This window comes from Bubalus kerabau, chromosome X (assembly GCF_029407905.1).
Source record: "Bubalus kerabau isolate K-KA32 ecotype Philippines breed swamp buffalo chromosome X, PCC_UOA_SB_1v2, whole genome shotgun sequence".
Taxonomy (NCBI): domain Eukaryota; kingdom Metazoa; phylum Chordata; class Mammalia; order Artiodactyla; family Bovidae; genus Bubalus; species Bubalus kerabau.
Window position 1 is genome coordinate 6,685,768 of NC_073647.1, and position 9,878 is coordinate 6,695,645.

A 9,878-nucleotide genomic window follows, 5' to 3' on the forward strand; every position below is an offset into this window, starting at 1 on the left:
TTTTTTTCTTTTAAGAGTGTTAAAATCTTTATTTTTACCCCACAGCCTTGTAGATTTTCTTTTACCTTACTGAGTCTTGTTTTTCATTAAATGAAACAGAGCATGTAAAATACACAAGACATGCCTAGTAGAGTTAAGTAACATACTTAGTTTTTTTAAGAGAATTGAAATTGAGTTTTTTTCCCCAAAAATCTAACAGACAATGGCCTTGTCGACAAAGTTTATTAAGTATAGATAAACAGGCTCACTGATACATCATCTTTCACCTACTAATTACTTTCTTAAAGCCTCTGTGCCTCAGTTTCCTCATATATAAAATGGGAATGTTGATAACACTTTACTTGTAGATTTTCTTTTTGATTAAATGAAGAGAAGCATGCAAAACAACCAGGACATTGTTTAGAAGATCTAAGCAACTCACTTAATTTTTTTTAATACAGAGAATTGAAATTGGGTTTTTTCCCCAGCATTCTACCCAGACAATGCCCTTTCCCACACAGTTTACTAAATAGATAAACACGCTCAACAAAAAGCATGTATTTCCCTAACTAGTAACAACAGTATTGTCTGTGTGTCTCAGTTTCCTCATCTATAAAATGGGAATGTTGATAACAGCTTCCTCCTGCATTTTCTTTGTAAAGCAATTAGCCTCAAATCAAAATAAATAAATTTAAATTAAAAAAATAAATGAAGCAGAGCATGTAAAACACTGAGGACATGCTTAGTAGAGTTAAGTAACATACTTAATTTTTTTTTAATAGAATTGAAATCAAGTTTTTCCCCTAAACATTCTAGATAGATGAGGCCTTACCCATAAAGTTTATTAACTATAGATAAATACGGTTAGCAAAAGCATCTCTCTTACTTACTAAAAATTTCATTAATGCCTCAGCTTCCTGAAGTATAAATGGGAATATTGATAACAATTTCCTCATAGATTTTGTTTTCAATTAAATGAAGCAGACCTTCTAAACACCGAGGACATTGCTTAGCAGTCGAAGTAACACACTTAATTTTTTTTTTTTTTTTTTGGAAGAATGAGTTGAAATCTAGATTTTTCCCCAATAATCTGGACCAACAATGCACTTTCCCACAAAGTTTCCTAATTATAGACGGTACACTCACCAAGAAGCATCTCTTTCACTTTCTAGTTACTTCATTAATACCTCTGGGCCTCAGTTTCCTCATCTATAAAATGGGAACATTGATTCCACCTTCTGTGTAGTTTTTCTTTTGAATTAAATGCAGACAAGCAGGTAAAAGAAGACAGACTTTGCTTGGTAGATCTAAGTATCATACCTAATTTTGTTTTTTTTCTAATAGATGGAGTTGACAGTGAGCTTTTTCACCAACAATCTACAAACAGTGCCATTTCTGCAAATTTTACTGTGTCCATAAATACGCTCACCATAAAGCATCTCGTTCATTTATTAGTCACTTCCTGAATGCCTCTGTGCTTCAGTTTACTCATCTACAAAATGGGAGTGGTATTTTTCTTTTTAATTAAATGAAACAGAGCATATGACACATCCAGGATGTTACTTAGTAGATCTAAGTAAAATACTTCATTTCTTTTTTTTAGAAGAGAGAGTTGAAATTGAGTTTTTTTCTCCAACAATGTAGATAGACAATGCCCTTTCCCACAAAGTTTATTGAGTGTCGATAAATACAGTCTCAAAGACATCATCTGTTTCACTTCTTGTAACTGCATTACTGCCTCTGTGCCTCAGTTTCCTCATCTGTAAAATGGGAATATTGACAACACCTTCCTCGTAGATTTTCTTTTGAATTAAATGAAGCTTAACGTGTAAAACACCCACCATTGCTTAGGAGATCTAACTAACATACATAATATTATTTTTTTCTTTTTTTTATTTTTAATTTTATTTTTTTTTAAACTTTACAATATTGTATTGGTTCTGCCATATATCGAAATGAATCCGCCACAGGCATACACGTGTTCCCCATCCTGAACGTCCTCCCTCCTCTCTCCCCATACCATCCCTCTGGGTCGTCCCAGTGCACCAGCCCCAAGCATCCAGTATCGTGCATCGAACCTGAACTGACGACTCGTTTCATATATGATATTATACATATTTCAGTGCCATTCTCACAAATCATCTCACCCTCTCCCTCTCCCACAGAGTCCAAAAGACTGTTCTATACATCAGTGTCTCTTTTGCTGTCTCGTATACAGGGTTATTGTTACCATCTTTTTAAATTCCATATATATGCGTTAGTATACTGAATTGGTGTTTTTCTTTCTGGCTTACTTCACTCTGTATAATAGGTTCCAGTTTCATCCACCTCATTAGAACTGATTCAAATGTATTCTTTTTAATGGCTGAGTAATACTCCATTGTGTATATGTACCATGGCTTTCTTATCCACTCATCTGCTGATGGACATCTAGGTTGCTTCCATGTCCTGGCTATTATAAACAGTGCTGTGATGAACATTGGGGTACACATGCCTCTTTCCCTTCTGGTTTCCTCAGTGTGTATGCCCAGCAGTGGGATTCCTGGATCATAAGGCAGTTCTATTTCCAGTTTTTTTTAAGGAATCTCCACCCTGTTCTCCATAGTGGCTGTACTAGTTTGCATTCCCACCAACAGTGTAAGAGGGTTCCCTTTTCTCCACATCCTCTCCAGCATTTATTACTTGTAGACTTTTGGATCACAGCCATTCTGACTGGTGTGAAATGGTACCTCATAGTGGTTTTGATTTGCATTTCTCTGATAATGAGTGATGTTGAGCATCTTTTCATGTGTTTGTTAGCCATCTGTATGTCTTCTTTGGGGAAATGTCTATTTAGTTCTTTGGCCCATTTTTTGATTAGGTCATTTATTTTTCTGGAATTGAGCTGCAGGAGTTGCTTGTATATTTTTGAGATTGGTTGTTTGTCAGTTGCTTCATTTGCTATTATTTTCTCCCATTCTGAAGGCTGTCTTTTCACCTTGCTAATAGTTTCCTTTGTTATGCAGAAGCTTTTAAGTTTTATTAGGTCCCATTTGTTTATTTTTGCATTTATTTCCAATATTCTGGGAGGTGGGTCATAGAGGATCCTGCTGTGATGTATGTTGGAGAGTGTTTTGCCTATGTTCTCCTCTAGGAGTTTTATAGTTTCTGGTCTTACGTTGAGATCTTTAATCCATTTTGAGTTTATTTTTGTGTATGGTGTTAGAAAGTGGTCTAGTTTCATTCTTTTACAAGTGGTTGACCAGATTTCCCAGCACCACTTGTTAAAGAGATTGTCTTTAATCCATTGTATATTCTTGCCTTCTTTGTCAAAGATAAGGTGTCCATATGTGCGTGGATTTATCTCTGGGCTTTCTATTTTGTTCCATGGATCTATATTTCTGTCTTTGTGCCAGTACCATACTGTCTTGACAACTGTGGCTTTGTAGTAGAGCCTGAAGTCAGGTAGGTTGATTCCTCCAGTTCCCTTCTTCTTTCGCAAGATCGCTTTGGCTATTCGAGGTTTTTTGTTTTTTTCATACAAATTGTGAAATTATTTTTCCTAGCTCTGTGAAGAATACTGTTGGTAGCTTCATAGGGATTGCATTGAATCTATAGATTGCTTTGGGTAGTATACTCATTTTCACTATATTGATTCTTCCAATCCATGAACATGGTATATTTCTCCATCTATTAGTGTCCTCTTTGATTTCTTTCACCAGTGTTTTATAGTTTTCTATATATAGGTCTTTAGTTTCTTTAGGTAGATATATTCCTAAGTATTTTATTCTTTCCGTTGCAATGGTGAATGGAATTGTTTCCTTAATTTCTCTTTCTGTTTTCTCATTATTAGTATATAGGAATGCAAGGGATTTCTGTGTGTTGATTTTATATCCTGCAACTTTACTATAATCATTGATTAGTTCTAGTAATTTTCTGGTGGAGTCTTTAGGGTTTTCTATGTAGAGGATCGTGTCATCTGCAAACAGTGAGAGCTTTACTTCTTCTTTTCCAATTTGGATTCCTTTTATTTCTTTTTCTGCTCTGATTGCTGTGGCCAAAACTTCCAAAACTATGTTAAATAGTAATGGTGAAAGTGGGCACCCTTGTCTCATTCCTGACTTTAGAGGAAATGCTTTCAATGTTTCACCATTGAGGATAATGTTTGCTGTGGGTTTGTCATATATAGCTTTGATTATGTTGAGGTATGTTCCTTCTATTTCTGCTTTCTGGAGAGTTTTGATCATAAATGGATGTTGAATTTTGTCAAAGGCTTTCTCTGCATCTATTGAGATAATCATATGGCTTTTATTTTTCAATTTGTTAATGTGGTGTATTACATTGATTGATTTGCGGATATTGAAGAATCCTTGCATCCCTGGGATAAAGCCCACTTGGTCATGGTGTATGTTGTTGGATTCTGACTGCTAGAATTTTGTTAAGGATTTTTGCCTCTATGTTCATCAGTGATATTGGCCTGTAGTTTTCTTTTTTGTGGGATCTTTGTCAGGTTTTGGTATTAGGGTGATGGTGGCCTCATAGAATGAGTTTGGCAGTTTACCTTCCTCTGCAATTTCTGGAAGAGTTTGAGCAGGATAGGTGTTAGCTCTTCTCTAAATTTTTGGTAGAATTCAGCTGTGAAGCCGTCTGGACCTGGGCTTTTGTTTGCTGGAAGATTTTTGATTACAGTTTCAATTTCCATGCTTGTGATGGGTCTGTTAAGATTTTCTATTTCTTCCCGGTCGTGGTTTGGAAAGTTGTACTTTTCTAAGAATTTGTCCATTTCTTCCACGTGGTCCATTTTATTGGCATATAATTGTTGATAGTAGTCTCTTATGATCCTTTGTATTTCTGTGTTGTCTGTTGTGATCGCTCCATTTTCATTTCTAATTTTATTGATTTGATTTTTCTCCCTTTGTTTCTTGATGAGTCTGGCTAATGGTTTGTCAATTTTATTTATCCTTTCAAAGAACCAGCTTTTGGCTTTGTTGATTTTTGCTATGGTCTCCTTTGTTTCTTTTGCATTTATTTCTGCCCTAATTTTTAAGATTTCTTTCCTTCTACTAGCCCTGGGGTTCTTCATTTCTTCCTTTTCTAGTTGCTTTAGGTGTAGAGTTAGGTTATTTATTTGACTTTTTTCTTGAGGTACGCCTGTATTGCTATGAACTTTCCCCTTAGGACTGCTTTTACAGTGTCCCACAGGTTTTGGTTTGTTGTGTTTTCATTTTCTTTCGTTTCTATGCAAATTTTGATTTCTTTTTTGCTTTCTTCTGTGATTTGTTGGTTATTCAGCAGCGTGTTGTTCAGCCTCCATATGTTGGAATTTTTAATAGTTTTCCTCCTGTAATTGAGATCTAATCTTACTGCCTTGTGGTCAGAAAAGATGCTTGGAATGATCTCAATTTTTTTGAATTTGCCAAGCCTAGATTTATGGCCCAGGATGTGATCTATCCTGGAGGAGGTTCCGTGTGCGCTTGAGAAAAAGGTGAAATTCAATGTTTTGGGATGAAATGTCCTATAGATATCAATTAGGTCTAACTGGTCTATTGTATCGTTTAAAGTTTGTGTTTCCTTGTTAATTTTCTGTTTAGTTGATCTATCCATAGGTGTGAGTGGGGTATTAAAGTCTCCCACTATTATTGTGTTATTGTTAATTTCTCCTTTCATACTTGTTAGCATTTGTCTTACGTATTGCGGTGCTCCCGTGTTGGGTGCATATATATGTATAATTGTTATATCTTCTTGGATTGATCCTTTGATCATTATGTAGTGACCGTCTTTGTCTCTTTTCACAGCCTTTGTTTTAAAGTCTATTTTGTCTGATATGAGTATTGCTACTCCTGCTTTCTTTTGGTCCCTATTTGCATGGAAACTCTTCTTCCAGCCCTTCACTTTCAGTCTGTATGTGTCCCCTGTTTTGAGGTGGGTCTCTTGTAGACAACATATGTAGGGGTCTTGTTTTTGTATCCATTGAGCCAGTCTTTGTCTTTTGGTTGGGGCATTCAACCCATTTACGTTTAAGGTAATTATTGATAAGTATGATCCCGTTGCCATTTACTTTATTGTTTGGGGTTCAAATTTATACACCCTTTTTGTGTTTCCTGTCTAGAGAATATCCTTTAGTATTTGTTGGAGAGCTGGTTTGGTAGTGCTGAATTCTCTCAGCTTTTGCTTGTCTGTAAAGCTTTTGATTTCTCTTTCATATTTGAATGAGATCCTTGCTGTGTACAATAATCTGGGCTGTAGGTTATTTTCTTTCATCACTTTAAGTATGTCTTGCCATTCCCTCCTGGCCTGAAGAGTTTCTATTGAAAGATCAGCTGTTATCCTTATGGGAATTCCCTTGTGTGTTATTTGTTGTTTTTCCCTTGCTGCTTTTAATATTTGTTCTTTGTGTTTGATCTTTGTTAATTTGATTGATATGTGTCTTGGGGTGTTTTGCCTTGGGTTTATCCTGTTTGGGACTCTCTGGGTTTCTTGGACTTGAGTGATTATTTCCTTCCCCATTTTAGGGAAGTTTCCAACTATTATCTCCTCAGGTATTTTCTCATGGTCTTTCTTTTTGTCTTCTTCTTCTGGGACCCCTATGATTCGAATGTTGTAGCGTTTAATATTGTCCTGGAGGTCTCTGAGATTGTCCTCATTTCTTTTAATTCGTTTTTCTTTTTTCCTCTCTGATTCATTTATTTCTACCATTCTATCTTCTAATTCACTAGTCCTATCTTCTGCCTCTATTATTCTACTATTTGTTGCCTCCAGAGTGTTTTTGATCTCATTTATTGCATTATTCATTATATATTGACTCTTTTTTATTTCTTCTAGGTCCTTGTTAAACCTTTCTTGCATCTTCTCAGTCCTTGTCTCCAGGCTATTTATCTGTGATTCCATTTTGATTTCAAGATTTTGGATCAATTTCACTATCATTATTTGGAATTCTTTATCAGGTAGATTCCCTATCTCTTCCTCTTTGGTTTGGTTTGGTGGGCATTGATCCTGTTCCTTTACCTGCTGGGTATTCCTCTGTCTCTTCATCTTGTTTAAATTGCTGAGTTTGGGGTTTCCTTTCTGTACTGTGGCAGTTTGTGGAGTTCTCTTTATTGTGGCGTTTCCTCGCTGTGTGTGGGTTTGTACAGGTGGCTTGTCAAGGTTTCTTGGTTAGGGAAGCTTGTGCCGGTGTTCTGGTGGGTGGAGCTGGATTTCTTCTCTCTCCTTTCGAAGACAATGGGCTGCTTTTCTGGGCGCCTGATGTCCTCTGCCGGCATTCAGAAGTTGTTTTGTGGAATTTACTCGGCGTTTAAATGTTCTTTTGATGAATTTGTGGGGGAGAAAGTGTTCTCCCCGTCCTATCCCTCCGCCATCTTAGCCTCCAATTTCTTAAACACGCAGATGAGCTCTTCGTCTTCCCCGAGCTCCAGTCCTCTTCATACGTAGCCTGTAGTCTGGCTCCAATAGCTGCTGAAAGTTCTCTTCTGGCAGGCCTACCCCACTGTCCACAATCAGCTCTTAGTTTTGTTGAAATTCTGGGTACTCTGAGAGTAGAGTCAGTCCCTCTCACAACCTCAGCCCCTTTGAACCCTCACCCACTGGGAAAGTGCCACCTCCTCCACCAGAGGCACATTTACCCACAAAACAAGAACTCTGATCTCATCTTTCAGTTATTCAGGGCTCTACCATGCCCGGAGAATATTTATATACATAGCGCAGGAAGGCAGAGTGGATCTTATCCCCATTTCATAGATGAGGAACATTACCTCAAAAAAATCATGCACACTAGCGCGGTCACATCAGTTCATTTAATGCCGAACTAATTCTAAGCCAAGTAGTACATAGCCATTGCCCCAAGACTCCTAAGTCTATTGTCTTCTTTTCAATGTCGGGCATTATTTCCAATATTTTGCTGTTATGAATTATACTGCAGTGTACATTGTGATATATACATCTTTGTCTGCCTCCCTGATGGTTTCCTTCATGAAATTAATTTATAAACATTGTCAAATTACTCTCCGAAAAGGTTGTATCAGTTTTCACTCTGACTGGAATGCTCATTTTCCTGAATCCTAATCAGTAATGGTTATTTTAAGAAAATATTGCCATATGATTTCTCATTATTATTTTACTTTGCCTTTATTTCATCATCCGGGAGGTTGAACATCTCTTCGTAGATTTATAGGCCCTTATTCTTTTTCTTTGTAAGTTGTCTATTAAGATCATTTGCCTAGTTTTTCCCTGTTAGTGTGTTCCTCATTTTCTTACTGATTTTACAAGAGCCCTTCATGTATTAAGGATATTAACTTATTGTTTTTAACACTTTATCATGTATTGTATTGCTGTGGACTTATTTTTTTAATTTGATGTGTTATACTACATTGCCATTATTATTATTTCTTGATGCTCAAACTGTCCCAGTTTGGTCTGTAGTTATCCTGTCAAGCCAGCTCCTGTATTCTTTTTTTCTTTTACTTTTTATTTTGAAATACTTGAAAAAATTTCTGGGTTAAAACAGGAAAGTTATGAAATAGAATGAAGAATACCTATATCCCCTTTACTCAGAGTCCCCAGATGTTAGCATTTTATCACATTTGCTTTATTATTTCTCTCCACCTGTATGCATATTATTTTTTTTCTGAACCATTTGGGGGTCAATTGCAGACACGATGCACATTTACCCCTAAATTCATCAGTGTGTATTTCCCAAAATACCGGGACATTTAACTTCAGGATAGTGATCAAATTCAGGAAATCAACACTGTTACACTGTTATCTAATCTATAGACTTTATTTGACTTCCAGTTGTCCTGGTAATGTCCTTTATAGCAAAAGGAAAAAAAAATGGCTTTCTAGCCTTAATCTGTGATGTAAATTGCAGACGTTTTCTCCTAGTTTGTCATTTGACTTTGTTTATTGTGATTTTTTTTTCTTTGCAAAATTATTATTTTTAAATTTTTATGCGTTCATTTATTCATGTGTTTAAATGATCTTATGGTAACATTGACTTTTTAGGGGATGTACAGTCCTATGAGATTTTTCTTTTTAGTACTTGAATAGATTTGTGTAATCACCCTTACAATCAGGATGAAGGACATTTCCATCATCCCCCAAACTCCCTCATGCTGTCCCTGTATAGTCTGTCCTCTAATTTCTGGAGAAGGCAATGGCACCCCACTCCAGTACTCTTGCCTGGAGAATCCCATGGATGGAGGAGCCTGGTAGGCTGCAGTCCATGGGGTCGCTGAGAGCCAGACACGACTGAGCGACTTCACTTTCACTTTTCACTTTCGTGCATTGGAGAAGGAAATGGCAACCCACTCCAGTGTTCTTGCCTGGAGAATCCCAGGGATGGCAGAGCCTGGTGGGCTGCCGTCCATGGGGTCGCACAGAGTCGGACACGACTGAAGCAACTTAGCAGCAGCAGCAGTGGTCAAATTTATCAGTCTTTTATTGCTTCTGGATTTGAGTCATAATTAGAAAGTATTTCTTCCCACCCATCCACGTTCTCTTCTAATACTTGTATGGTTTCAATTTTATGCATTGAAATCTCTGATCCATTTAGAGTTATTCTGATGTGTAGTGTGAGATATGGACCCAATTTCATATTTTTTCAAATGGCTATCTAGTTGTCCCAACAGCATTTATTTAAAACTCCATATTTACCCCCAGAAAATTGGAGTGTCACCCTTATACATAAGTATTAACTTGGGAGGTGATTTTGATATCTTTATAATGTTGAGTCATCTTATGCAAGAAAAAGAGGTGTCTTTATATTTATTGCAAACTGTGTTTGTGTCTTTCAGCAGTTTTTAAGAGTTTTCTTTGCATAGACCTTGTACATTCCTTGTTGTTAGATTTATTTCTAAGTATTTTATCTTTTTGTTGTTGCTGTTACAAATAGGGCTCCTCTTTCCTTATATCTTATGATTATT